The sequence below is a fragment of the Gossypium hirsutum genome, chromosome D11 (genome assembly GCF_007990345.1).
Source record: "Gossypium hirsutum isolate 1008001.06 chromosome D11, Gossypium_hirsutum_v2.1, whole genome shotgun sequence".
NCBI classification, from domain to species: Eukaryota; Viridiplantae; Streptophyta; class Magnoliopsida; order Malvales; family Malvaceae; genus Gossypium; species Gossypium hirsutum.
Window position 1 is genome coordinate 59,267,608 of NC_053447.1, and position 13,433 is coordinate 59,281,040.

Consider the following 13,433-nt stretch of genomic DNA (forward strand, 5'->3'; position numbering starts at 1 on the left):
ATATCACAAGATAGATAATATCGAGATAGAACAGTTTTAACCTCTGAGGTGGGTTAGCTTTGATACACATGGTCAGTTACATAGATATCAAATTTATTATGATTTCAATCTTGTAGGTAAGTTAAAGTACTTGTACATTACAAATTCATGTTTGAAGAGGTTATAGGCGATAAAGATTTTGTTGGTTTGTTCTGGACATTGTTTTGATAGTCTGCTGGAAAATGTTATTTTAGTTTGTTAGTGAGTAGAAGATGAAACTGTTGTGGAAGATGAAATGTTATTTTAGTCTGCTGGACCTTGTTCTTGGTTTGTTAGTCAATAGAATTTGTTATTTTAGTTCTTTTGGACCTTGTCTGCTGGAAAATTTTGATTTGTTCTTGATTGGGACGAGTATAGGATTTGAAGAGCATGTGTTTTGAACATAGGCCATGATAATACAAAGGAAAAAGTCAGCCATTAAAATAAGCAAGTAATTACTTTCAGGTTCAATTAGCATTCAAAATAAGCTTTCCTCATTTGCTTTCAAAAAAATGCTGATATAATATTGCTAAAACTTGTAAAAGCAAGTAATTAATTTCATTAAAATATCTTTCCTTTTAATTACTTTTCATGCCCTTCATGATGTTTTAGGGTGAAAGTTTGTAATCTATTTACCAAAGCTAAATTATAATTATATCTTTCTTTATATGACATTTCACCGACCAAAGTAAGCTAATTTAATGTGATTAATTGCTCTCTTTTTATTATGGTTTACGTCACTATCTCTCAAACCATATTCATTTCGTTTACTTTTGTCTCTAATTTTTTTTACATTGGTATTTAAATTATTTATCGATTACTATTTTTAGTCAAATAATTTAACGAGTTTAAAAAATAAATACTCTATCCGATTATTATTTTTATTCATATTTAACAATCTTATTTGCTTATCTAGTTTATGACTTGTATAATATTTGTCATGAGAGCAATTTTAAGTTAAAATTGTCACTTAATCCAATTTAACAAAGTAAAAGGATTAAATTTTTAAAATTATAAATAAATAAATTAAATTTTAAATGTGTAAAAAATATAGAGACGAAAGAATAATTAAACCAAAAATGGGGCTTGTGACCTAATCTATCAAAAAAATTCTTCATGCGGCAAAGGTTGTTATTATTTAAAATAGTACAGGTAATTTATTATAAATTCGATGTTTAATTAAATTATAAATATTATGATACTAATAATGAGAACATTATTAATAACATAAATATAATTGTAATTATTATAATTTTTATCTTTAATATTAATAATTTGAAATTAATAATAAACATGAAACCTGTTTGTTAAGTATTAATGTTGATATAATTTTATGTGGAGAGAATTATATTTTTATATTAATTAATAAAAATGATCATATATATTTAAAATATACGTAAAATTAAAAGATTATACATACACCAACAATGTTTTTTAGGGTAAATAACATTAAACCAACAATTATACATCACCGACAATGTTTTTTAGGGTAAATAACATTAAACCAAGAATTATACATACACCAACAATGTTTTTTAGGGTAAATAACATTAAACCAACAAGTAATTTTAGGTCAATTATACATACACCAACAATTAATTTTAGGTCAATTATACATGCTTTATAATTTCTTTATTGTTTGGGTGATTCATAAAGAAATGAAATTAAAGTTGCAACGATATCATTTAGTATCAACTATTTTGCTTCGTGTGTTCTAAATTTGTATTATTTATTTTTATTTGATAATGTGTAATTGCAACTTCAATTCATTGATAGTGTGTTATAATTTTAATATGTTGCAGTAATGGCTCATCTGCCTTTAATTGCACAAAGTGTGAGGCGTAAAAGAATTGGTCTTGCTTTGACATTATGGTTGGAAATCTGTAGAATTGCGATTTGGTTCTTGTTTAGAATGGGTGCCAGCCTTAGCCTACAGACTTATCAACCAAGGATTAGGTCCTATACCTTAGATTTTTATGCAAAACGGGATAATGTGAAGAGGCTTGTATATGCTAGTGACGAGACTTGTATTGAACAAGTTAGGATGAATAGAACTGCCTTTTGTAAACTATGTGAGATGTTAGAATCGATAGGGGGATTGAAGTCATTAAGGTTCATGCTTGTTGATGAGCAAGTAGCAATGTTTTTACATATCATCTCCCATCACCTGAAAAATCGAGTTATCAAGCATCACTTTAGAAGGTCCGGGGAAACTGTAAGCAGAGCATTTCATAGTGTTTTAGATGTTGTCATATGCTTACAAGATGTCTTATTTAAAAAGCCGGAGCCAATTACAGCCGACTCTTCTGACACAAGGTGGAAATGGTTTAAGGTAGTAGACTGAGTTTTATATATAACTTGTACAACATTTAGTTGACTTAGATTTAAATTAGTATTCTAACTCAAGGTTTTATATCATGTGATATAGAATTGCTTAGGTGCTCTTGATGGAAACCACATAAAGATTAGGGTGCCAACAGTTGATAAACCTAGATATCGAACCCGAAAAGGTGACATAGCAACAAATATGCTAGGTGTTTGTACACCTGAGATGCAATTTGTTTATGTTCTTCCTGGTTGGGAAGGTTCAGTTGCCGATGGACGGGTGCTCCGAGATGCCATTAGTAGAAGACATGGACTAAAAGTTCCTCATGGTACAGTGTATACTTAGAGGAATTTGAATTATTCATTAAGATCAAACTTTGTTTGCTGAATTAATCATTTTTTAGCCAATTTATTTTATAGGTTGTTATTATCTAGTTGATGCTGGATACACAAATTGTGAGGGATTTCTTGCACCATTTAGAGGACAGAGATATCATCTGAACGAGTGGCGTCAGGGTTATCAGCCAAGTTCTCCGCAAGAGTTTTTTAATATGAAACATGCCTCAGCACGTAATGTCATTGAAAGATGCTTTGGCTTATTAAAACTTAGATGGGGAATACTTAGGAGTCCATCGTTTTATCCTGTACGGGTGCACAATAGAATTATTATTGCATGTTGTTTGCTCCATAATTTTATTCGAACCCATATGAGTATTGATCCCATTGAAGCGGAGGTGGGAAAAGGATTACCTACTAATGTGGTGGATGACGATGAACCGAATATCACAAATATTCATCCATCGGATGCTTAGGCAACTTGGAGGATGGAACTAGTCAACCAAATGTTCGATGAATGGCAAGCATCTAGAAATTAGTTAGGTTTAGGGACAAATTCAGTTTGAATTAATTTGTTGATGTTATTTTATGTAACTAGTTTATGAAACTTTGGTGGTCTTTGATTAAAATTCTGTAATGTACTAAACTTTGTTGAATTATAATTTAATTATCTTTTCATTCAGCATGTGTTATAAATTTAAATTTAGTATTGAACTACCGATATAATATTATAAACTGTTCACCCAACAATTAAATGATATTCAAAATAGTAAATAATGTTATTTTTTTTTTCTTAAGAACAATATGTCAGGTGTTCCACCAACGGGTGCTTCTTCTCAAGCTTCTCGAGGAAGCAAAAGAAAATGGGTTCCAGAGGAGGATGCAGCCTTGGTTTCTTGCATGGTGGATTTGCACAATGTAGGAACATTTAATGCTGATACCGGGTTCAAAGCCGGTTATTTGAACGAGCTAGAGAAAATGCTAGAAAAGGCTTTACCAAGGGCAATGTTGAAGGCGAAACCAAATATTGAATCTCGGATTAGGTGCCTAAAAAGGGAATGGTCAGTCGTCTACGACATGCTTAATGGCCAAAACAACAGTGGTTTTGGTTGGGACGAGCATAGGCAGCTCGTTGTTGCTGAAGATGCAGTTTGGGAATTATATGTAAAGGTAAAATGTATTTCAAGTATTTATTTGTTTTTTACAAAACTTATAACTTAAATGATTTCCTCATTTTTTTTAGAGTCACAAAGAAGCCTCTCAGTTCAGACATCGTTCTTTCCCTTACTACAACCAGCTTACTGCGATATACGCAAGAGATCGGGCGACTGGGAAAGACGCTCAAACAGCTGCTGATGTTCTTGAAGAAATACATGCTGAGGATGAACATACTACAGATATGAATGAAGAGAGAAACACATTCTATGACTACGAAGCTGAGGTCTCTTTAGACGACATGGATGTTTCTGGTACAAATCCGCGAGGAGATAGAGACCAAGGGGGTTCCTCATCTTCAAACAAGAGAAAGAAGAAATCTGATACTCGTGATAATGTGTATTCTTCATTTGAGGAGGCTGCCACCTTGTTGGGGGAAAAAATCCAGGACGTTGGCGATAAAATCAGTATGAGTATTGCCTCCGATGTGGTAGTTCAGCAGAAGTCAGAAGAAAAGATGGAAGAGAAAGCTTCAAATTTATATTCAGCCTTATGGTCAATTGAAGGTTTAACCGAAGATCAGCGGTATGATGCTTTGAGTAAAATTCCCAATCATCCAACTCAAATGATCGTTTTCTTCAGTTTACCTTCTGTTGCCCGATTGGAATGGGTCAGAAGATTTCTTTCTCACCATTAAATATCAATGTTCAAACTTTTTGATGTTGTAAAACTATATAACATATGGATTATGATGTACAATTTCATTTTCATCTAACTTTTTCTTAGTATAAGTTAATTATGTTTATGCAGAATATAATTCTCAAATTATCTTGATCTTAGTAAATTCATAAGAACATTTTATGAAATTATATTTAATAATAATTATTTTAAATTGTATTTAATCATATATTTTAATTAAAATATATTTAATATTAATTATAGTATCATATATTATGATTTGAATAAATTATATAAGAATATGAATTATTAAGAATTTTATTAAATTATATATTTTAATTAAAATATATTTATTAATATTTATGTTAATTTATATTTTACAGTATCATATATTATGATTTGAGTAAATTAATATAAGAATATTAATTATTAAGAATTTTATTAAATTATATATTTTAATTAAAATATATTTAATAAAAATTATGTTTAAATATGATTAAATTATTTATTACTGATAATAATAATCTTATTAAAATTTAAATAATAATAACAATAATCATTTACAAAAACAAATGTATGCTAATTATAAGAATTTTATTAAATTATATATTTTAATTAAAATATATTTAATAATAATTATGTTTAAATATGATTAAAATATTTATTACTGATAATAATAATCTTATTAAAATTTAAATAACAATAACAATAATCATTTACCAAAACAATTTTATGCTAAGGGTATTCTAGTCATTTTAGTTTTTTCCATTATTCTATTACACCTCTATTCCATTCAACCAAACACAATATTACTATTACGCCTCTATTCTATTACATTCAACCAAACAATGGATTAGCTATTACACCTCTAATCCAATACACCTCTAATCCATTTTTGCGCTATTTATTCATTTGAAATTTACTTATTTTGTTTTTAGTTTGTAGAATTTAATCTTTTTATTTTTTTTTCAATTTAACAATTTAAATTCAATTAATAATATTATCAAAAAATTTTTATTAAATTGGATTATTTTTCATACTCAAAATAAAAAATTTGTTCATGTGATCAATATTACATGAAAAGTTAAATAAACAAATAAGCATATATAGCAATAGGGTTATATGATTCTCCTTTTGGAATTATAAGGTTCTTGAACACTGTTTCAAAGAAGCAAGTGAAATTTATTTTTATTTTTATTTTGCTCACATAACTTTCATATGATTTTAAATTTATCTGAGAATTTTTTTATTTAAAAATGGAATATAATCAAAATTAATGTAAGTTTTTTATCTTTTTATTAATTAGAATTTAGTTATTAAATTAAAAGAGAATACGAATTAAAATTTTAAAATTAAAAATTGAATGTTGAAATGTACAAAGAGTATAAAGATGGAAGCTGAACTAGACTTATAGCAAAATATGTAGCATAATATTTGATCATCATTGATGATATTGAGTTTCATCAAATGGTAGAGTTTATAATCTTTACATCGCAGGCTTGCATATAGTATGATTACAGATGCATAAGAGAAAGGTATTATTAAACCAGGTGAGGTTGGTATTTGCATATTTTTCAAGTTAATGTTAGATTGCATTCGATTTGCAACTGAAATTATACATTTACTTACGTTATGTTTGTCTGGTTATTCCTTATTGGCTTTTTCCTGCATGATGAAGACTGTCATGATCAAGCCAACGAGCGATAATACCGAAATCGAATTGGCGTTCTTGAAAGCTTCTAAGGGTTACAGACTCATAATTACAATGCCTTTTTTATCAAGTTTCAAAAGGAGAATGGTCCTTCGAGCTTTCGGGGCCGAAGTGATTCTTATCAATTCGGCCCAGGCCATGATAGGTGCATTTGAGAAGGCCGAGGAAATTATGGCAAAGATTCCTAATTCCTACATTCTTCAATAGTTTGAAAACCTTGCCAACTCAAAGGTGTTTATGCACATTTTAGTATTTGGAGCCTTGGAAGTTGGCATGATTCGATACAATTTCTTATTTTAGATCCATTATGAGAGAGTTGGACTAGAATATGGAAGGGCATTGGAGGGAAGATAGACATCATTGTATCCGATATCGGAAGGTTTCGTAAGTAGATCTAGGATGTATCTAAGAGAACAGGATCCCGACATTAAGGTTAGAGTTCCTGATGCCGCCTAATTAGACCGAATAAAATCGTGACTTCGATATATTAATTGTATCGCATCTTGCCACCTTTTCTTTTCAGCTCATTGGGGTTGAGCTAGTTGAAAGTGCAGTGCTCTCTTGAGAAAAACCTGGTAAGTTTTTAACATTTATAATGTAATTTCTAATTCACTGTTAGAGTTGTGCGACCTAAATTCTAATAGATTGCTTGCAAGTCAAGTTAAACAAAATATATCTTCTTTGTAGAAGATTTAGTATTTATAAGTATAATATATTTAGCATTTATTAGCATAATATATTTGACTTTAATTAGAATTAGGTTTTTTCAACCTATAAATAGATGTTGTCGAAACTCCTCTTGTAATTATTCGAATTTGACATAGAGAATTTTCTTCTCCTCTGCCTGTGGTTTTTTTTCCCGAAAGGGTTTCCACGTAAAAATCTTTGTGTTCTTTATTTTTATTTCTCTTTTCTTTGTGATATATTGTCATTACCGATGTTTTATTTTCACAAATTGATATTAGAGCTTCCGGGTTGTTCATCTAGATCACGGTAATGACGTCTTTGAAGTATGAAATTTCACTATTGGACCGCAACACCAGATTTACGTTGTGACAGATTAAGATGCAAGTAGTTCTTGCGCAGATGGATCTAAAGGATGCCCTGCTAGGGATAGATAAGATGCCTTCGACATTAACAGATGAAGAGAAGAAGCGTAAGGATCGAAAAACATTAACACAATTACATCTGCATTTGTCTAACAAAATTTTGCAAGATATGATAAAGGAGAATACAGTCGCTGCATTATGGAAGAGGCTGGAACAAATATGTATGTCGAAAACTCTAACTAGCAAGTTATATATGAAGCAGCGTCTTTATGCTCATCATTTGGAGGAATGTGTGTCTGTGCATAAACACTTAACAATGTTTAAAGAAATTCTCTCAAACTTGGAGGCTATAGAGGTTCAGTATGATAAGGAAGATCTAGGGTCGATTCTACCTTGTTCGTTGCCCTTGTCTTATTCAACCTTTAAAGACACGATTTTATATAGCCGTGAGTCTCTCATAATTGATGAGGTTTATGATTCATTGACCTCGTATAACAAGATGAAGCATCTTGTAGTTAAACCCGACTCTAAGAGAGAGAGTCTCATTATTTATAGGAGACAAGAATGGAATCTGATGATGATCATGGAAGGACACAGAAATGGAATCCTCGCGGTAAATTTAAGGGTAGATCGAAGTCTTCAAACAGAGGTAAAACTTGTAACTTCTGCAATAAGAAATGACATATTAAATTTGAGTGCTATAAGCTACAGAACAATATCAAAAGGGAGGCTACGAATCAAAAAGAAAAACAACCAAAAAATTCTAGTGAAGCTGATATTGTAAAAGACTACAGCGATGGTGAACTTCTAGTCACTTCTGTCAACAATTCTAAAGTGAGCGAGGAGTGGATCCTTTATTCAAGCTACACCTTCCACATGAGTCCCATTGGGACTGTTTACAACTTACGAAACAATGTCTGAAGGTGTTGGAACGATTAAAGTTAAGATGTTTGACAGAATTTTCAAAACACTTAGTAACGTGCAACATGTTCCATAATTGAAGAGAAATTTAATTTCGTTGAGTAGTCTTTATTCAAAAGGGTACAGATACACAGCTAAAAGTGGGGTTTTGAATATTTCCAATGATTCTCTCGTTGTGATGAAAGAGCAGAGAAAGACTGTTAAGTTATATGTTTTGCAGGGTTCTACTATTACTAGTGATGTAGCTGTCGCTTCCTCTTTCTTGTCAGATGATGATACTACTAAACTTTGGCATATGCGCTTAGGTCATATGAGTGAGAATGGCATGGCAGAATTGAGCAAAAGATGACTTCTTGATGGTCAAGGAAATTGCAAACTAAAGTTCTGTGAGCACTGCATTTTTAGGAAGCAAAAGAGAGTTCGATTCACTAGAGGAATCCATAACACGAAGGGAATGTTAGAGTATATTCATTCTGATCTGTGGAGGCCATCTAGAGTGCCTTTGAGAGGTGGAGCTAATTATATGCTAACTTTTATTAATGATTTTTCTAGAAAAGTTTGGACGTTCTTTCTGAAGCAGAAAAGCAATGTGTTTTTCGTATTTAAGTATTGGAAAACTATGCTTGAAAAACAGACAGGAAAACAAATAAAATACCTCCGCACAGATAATAGCTTAGAGTTCTGTTCTGATGAGTTTAATAAATTGTGCAAGTCAGAAGGGATCGTGAAACACTTGACATTTCGTCATACTTCACAGCAAAACGACATTATAAAATGAATGAACAGAATTATCATAGAGAATGTTCGATGTATGTTGTCAAATGCCAACTTACCAAAGTTATTTTGGGCCGAAACAGCCTCTACTGCATGTTTTTTTAATCAACTGATCTCCATCCGTTGCCATTGAGAAAAATACTCCACAAGAGATATGGTCTGGTAATTCTGCTTACTATTCTGACTTAAAGATCTTTAGGTGTTCTGCGTATGCTCATGTTGATAATGGAAAAATTGAAACCGAGATCCATTAAATGTGTTTTTCTTGGTTATAAAGCTAGTGTAAAAGGGTATAAGTTATGGTGTCTTGAAAATAAAAAAAGTAGTAATTAGAAGAGATGTTTTTTATGAAACTGCTATGCTACCTAACTTATCTCTTAAAGACTCTTCCAATAAAGAAAATCAAAAGTAGGTGGAGCGTCAGATTAATTCAGAATTTACAACAGAGTCGACTCCTCAAGCCAGTACAAAAATTCAGAATAGAGTTGTTTCTTTACCACAATACTCTATCGCCAAAAATAGAACTAGAAGATAAATTAAACCTCCAAAGAAGTATGCTGAGACTGATCTAGTTGCTTATGATTTAAATGTGGCTGAAGATATAAATGCAAACCAAGAGTCATCTAATTATTTTGAGACAGTTAGCTGTGAAGACTTAGAAAAGTGGATGTTTGCTATGCAATAGGAGATGCAATCACTCCACAAAAATAGAACATGGAATCTTGTGAAACTTCCTTAAGGTAAAAAGGTTGTTTGTTGTAAATAGGTGTTTGAAAAGAAATAAGGGACTCTAGGAGTTGAAGAACCCAAATATAAAGCAAGGCTTATTGTAAAGGGTTACAGTCAAATTCCAGGAGTGGACTTCACAGATGTGTTCTCTCCAGTTGTAAAGCATAGTTCGATTCGAGCTTTGCTTGGTATTGTGACCATGCATAATTTAGAGCTTGAGAAGTTAGATGTAAAAACTACATTTTTGCATGGAGAACTTGATGATGATATTTTCATGCACTAACCAGAGGGTTTTACAGTCTCAGAAAAGAAGGACTATGTTTGCTTGTTGAAAAAGTCCCTTTACGGTTTGAAACAGTCACCAAGACAGTGGTACGAGAGGTTTGATTCCTTTATGACTTCTCATGATTTCAAAAGTAGTTTTAACAGATGTGTTTACTTTAAGAAAAACAGTGATGGTTCTTTTGTGTATCTACTCCTTTATATTGATAACATGTTGATAGCTGCAAAAGATAAATGAGAGATAAGAAAGGTCAAAGCCCAACTAAGTGAAGAATTTGATATGAAAGATTTGGGATCAGCAAAGAAGATACTTGGTATGAATATTCTCAGAGATAGAAAAACAAATAAATTGTACCTAAGTCAGAAGGGGTACATTGAGAAAGTTCTTTGCAGGTTCAATATGCAGAGTGCTAAGTCTGTTAGTACTCATTTAGCATCTCATTTTAGACTTTCATCGGCTTTGTCTCCACAATCAGATGATGAGATTGAGTACATGTCACATGTTCCATACTTTAGTACAGTGGGATCTCTCATGTATGCTATGGTTTGTTCACGTCTAGATTTATCATATGCAGTCATTGCAGTTAGCAGATACATGATGAATCCTGGTAAAGAACATTGGAAAGCAGTTCAGTAAATTTCAAGATACTTATAAGGTACTACGGATGTTTGCTTATAGTTTGGAAGAACTAGAGATGGAGTCATTGGGTCTGTTGATGCTGGTTTTGCTGGAGACCTTGATAGAAGAAGATCTCTCACAGGTTATGTCTTTACAATCGGAGGTTGTGCAATCAATTGCAAAGCCATTTTGAAAACTATAGTCACTTTGTCTACCACTGAAGCTGAGTATATAATGATTACTAAAGCTTGTAAATAAGCTATTTGGTTGAAGGGACTCTTTAGTGAACTCAATGAAGACCTTTAAATCAGTACAGTATTTTGTGACTGTCAGAGTGTCGTCTTCCTTACAAAAGATCAAATGTTTCATAATAGAATAAAACACATTAATGTTCGGTATCATTTTATTCATGATATTATTACTCGTGGTGATATTGTTGTGAGAAAAATTAGTACTCATGAAAATCCTACAGATATAATGACTAAGTCACTTCCTATAACCAAGTTTGAACATTGTTTAGACTTGGTTGATGTTCATTGTTGAAGTTAAACCCTTAAGGGGTTTTATGAAAGATGTGAAAAACTTGTTCATTGAGAATTTGTGGCAAGGTAGAGATTGTTAGAGTTGTGTAACCTAAATTCTAAGAGATTGCTTGCAAGTCAAGTTAAATAAAATATATCTTCTTTCTAGAAGATTTAGTATTTATAAGTATAATATATTTAGCATTTATTAGCATAATATATTTGACTTTGATTAGAATTAGGTTTTTTCAACTTATAAATAGATGTAGTCGAAACTCCTATTGTAATCATTCAAATTTAACATAGTGAATTTTCTTCTTTTCTACCCGTGGTTTTTTTCGAAAGGGTTTCCACATAAAAATGTACGTGTTCTTTATTTTTATTTCTCTTTTCTTTGCGATATATTGTCATTACCGACATTCTATTTTCACATTCACATTGGCCTTCATACTAGCATTATCATTTGTCTCAAATATATGTATATATATGAACTTCTTGCATATGTTAACGTTGAATGTCCACATAAGATTCAACGAATTGGTGGTGGGTTCATCATTGGGGTTTTAAATGTTAATTTACTGAATGAAGTTGTTTAAGTTAAGTCTCAAAAGTTATTTAATTATTCAAATTATACTTCCTAGTAGATGTGGCATATGAATAGTATTGTCTATTAATGACATATTGTTATGGGTCGAAATTGAAGTCAAAAACAAAGGGCCAGTAGTGAAATGAAGTGTTTAAAGGTTTTAATGAAACAATATGCATAAAGGTTTAACGAAAATGGAGCGTTTAGAGGTTTTGCACATACAGTTAGTTGTACTGTAACTATAGCTAATTTGTAAACAGTAATTTATTTTGTTTTTTTTCCTATATATCATGTTGTAAGTGGGTAAGGGCAGTTATGAAAAGAATTTTAGAATTTTGTTAAGCACTAAATTTCTTTCTTCAATTAATTCTTCTCCTTCTCTCTGCTTTCTATTTCCTAACTTCTTCTAATTTCTCTTTCATTAAAGGTATCGGAGCTTCAACGGTTCTCCATTGCTAGGGAAGGGGTTACTATGCTATTGCAAAAGGAGGTGAGTGTTTTACAGCAAGAAATGGGAAAACTACAGGGTGAGGTGTCTTAGTTGGATGCTAAGTGGGATGAAAAATAGAGGTTTGACTTCAAGAATTTAAGGATGAGTTTTGTTTGGAGCTACACTCTTTATTTGAACAATATTTGGGAAATACCATTTCTTCAAGCTCGAGGGTTATTGTGCAGGATAAAGGGAAAAGAGTTTTGGGTGGTCCGCCTCCAGGTTTTCCAATTAAGGATCACTAGGAAATTTCCCAACCATCTTTGGGGTTGAATATCATGGGTTTACCTCGACAATGATCCTTCCAAGAGTGTTCCTACAAGTTAGACTGCTCTTACTTTGACGGTTCTAATTTCAGTGGCTGGTAGGCAAAGCTTGAGCAATATTTTACAGCTGAAGGGGTACCTGAGTGTGACAAGGTACGCATGGTGATGCTCCACCTAGAGGGGAGAGCACTGGACTAGCATCATTTTTATGCCCAAAAATATGGGGGTCTCCACTTACTGTATTAGGCTTGCTATGCTCACAGTTTGAATGAGTGTTATGGATCGAACCTTTTCAAAGATTCAATGGTTGAACTAGTAACCTTGAAGCAATATGGCTCGGTGGAAAACTACCATAATCAAATTGTAAGCCTCTTGAACTGTAATACCCCCTACCCATATTCGTCGCCGAAATAGGGTATGAGGCATTACTAGATTTTACCGAATTAATTTTTTGTTATTACGAGTTAAATAATATTCATTTATCGAAACATATCATGACATCCCTTGGATGGGCCTCCGAAGCCCAAAACATACATCGGGACCAAACCGAGATTAAATCAAAACCATAAGAAATTTTTCGCAAAATCTCAAAGTTTTTTTTATTTGAACTCAATATAACCCCTTTATAAATATCTAATCTTCCTTGCAATTTTTAACCGAGACCAATCCAACACAACCAATCCATTCAACATATTTTCAAGATAGATTTAACATATTCATAAGATAACCTCATCACATACCAAAACTAAAATTTGTTAGCCATGCCAATGGCTAACCATATATTCATTTCACATTAACATTTACTTTACTAGCTTAAACATGCCATTGATTTCCAAAATAAAGTTTCTTTATATACCGAGATCTTGAGGTTGATAGTGTAATACGTATCTGACCGAATCCGACCTCTGAGCTCTTAACACTACAAAATAGGGAAAAAAGAAATAGGGTAAGCACTTTGTGCTTAGTAAGTTCA

At 31.9% G+C, this 13,433-nt stretch overlaps 1 pseudogene; it reads left to right on the forward strand.

Annotated features, from left to right (window-relative positions):
- Positions 1–5,883: 5,883 nt before the first annotated feature.
- On the forward strand, positions 5,884–11,714 carry LOC107943072 (cysteine synthase-like; annotated as a pseudogene).
- Positions 11,715–13,433: the final 1,719 nt, after the last annotated feature.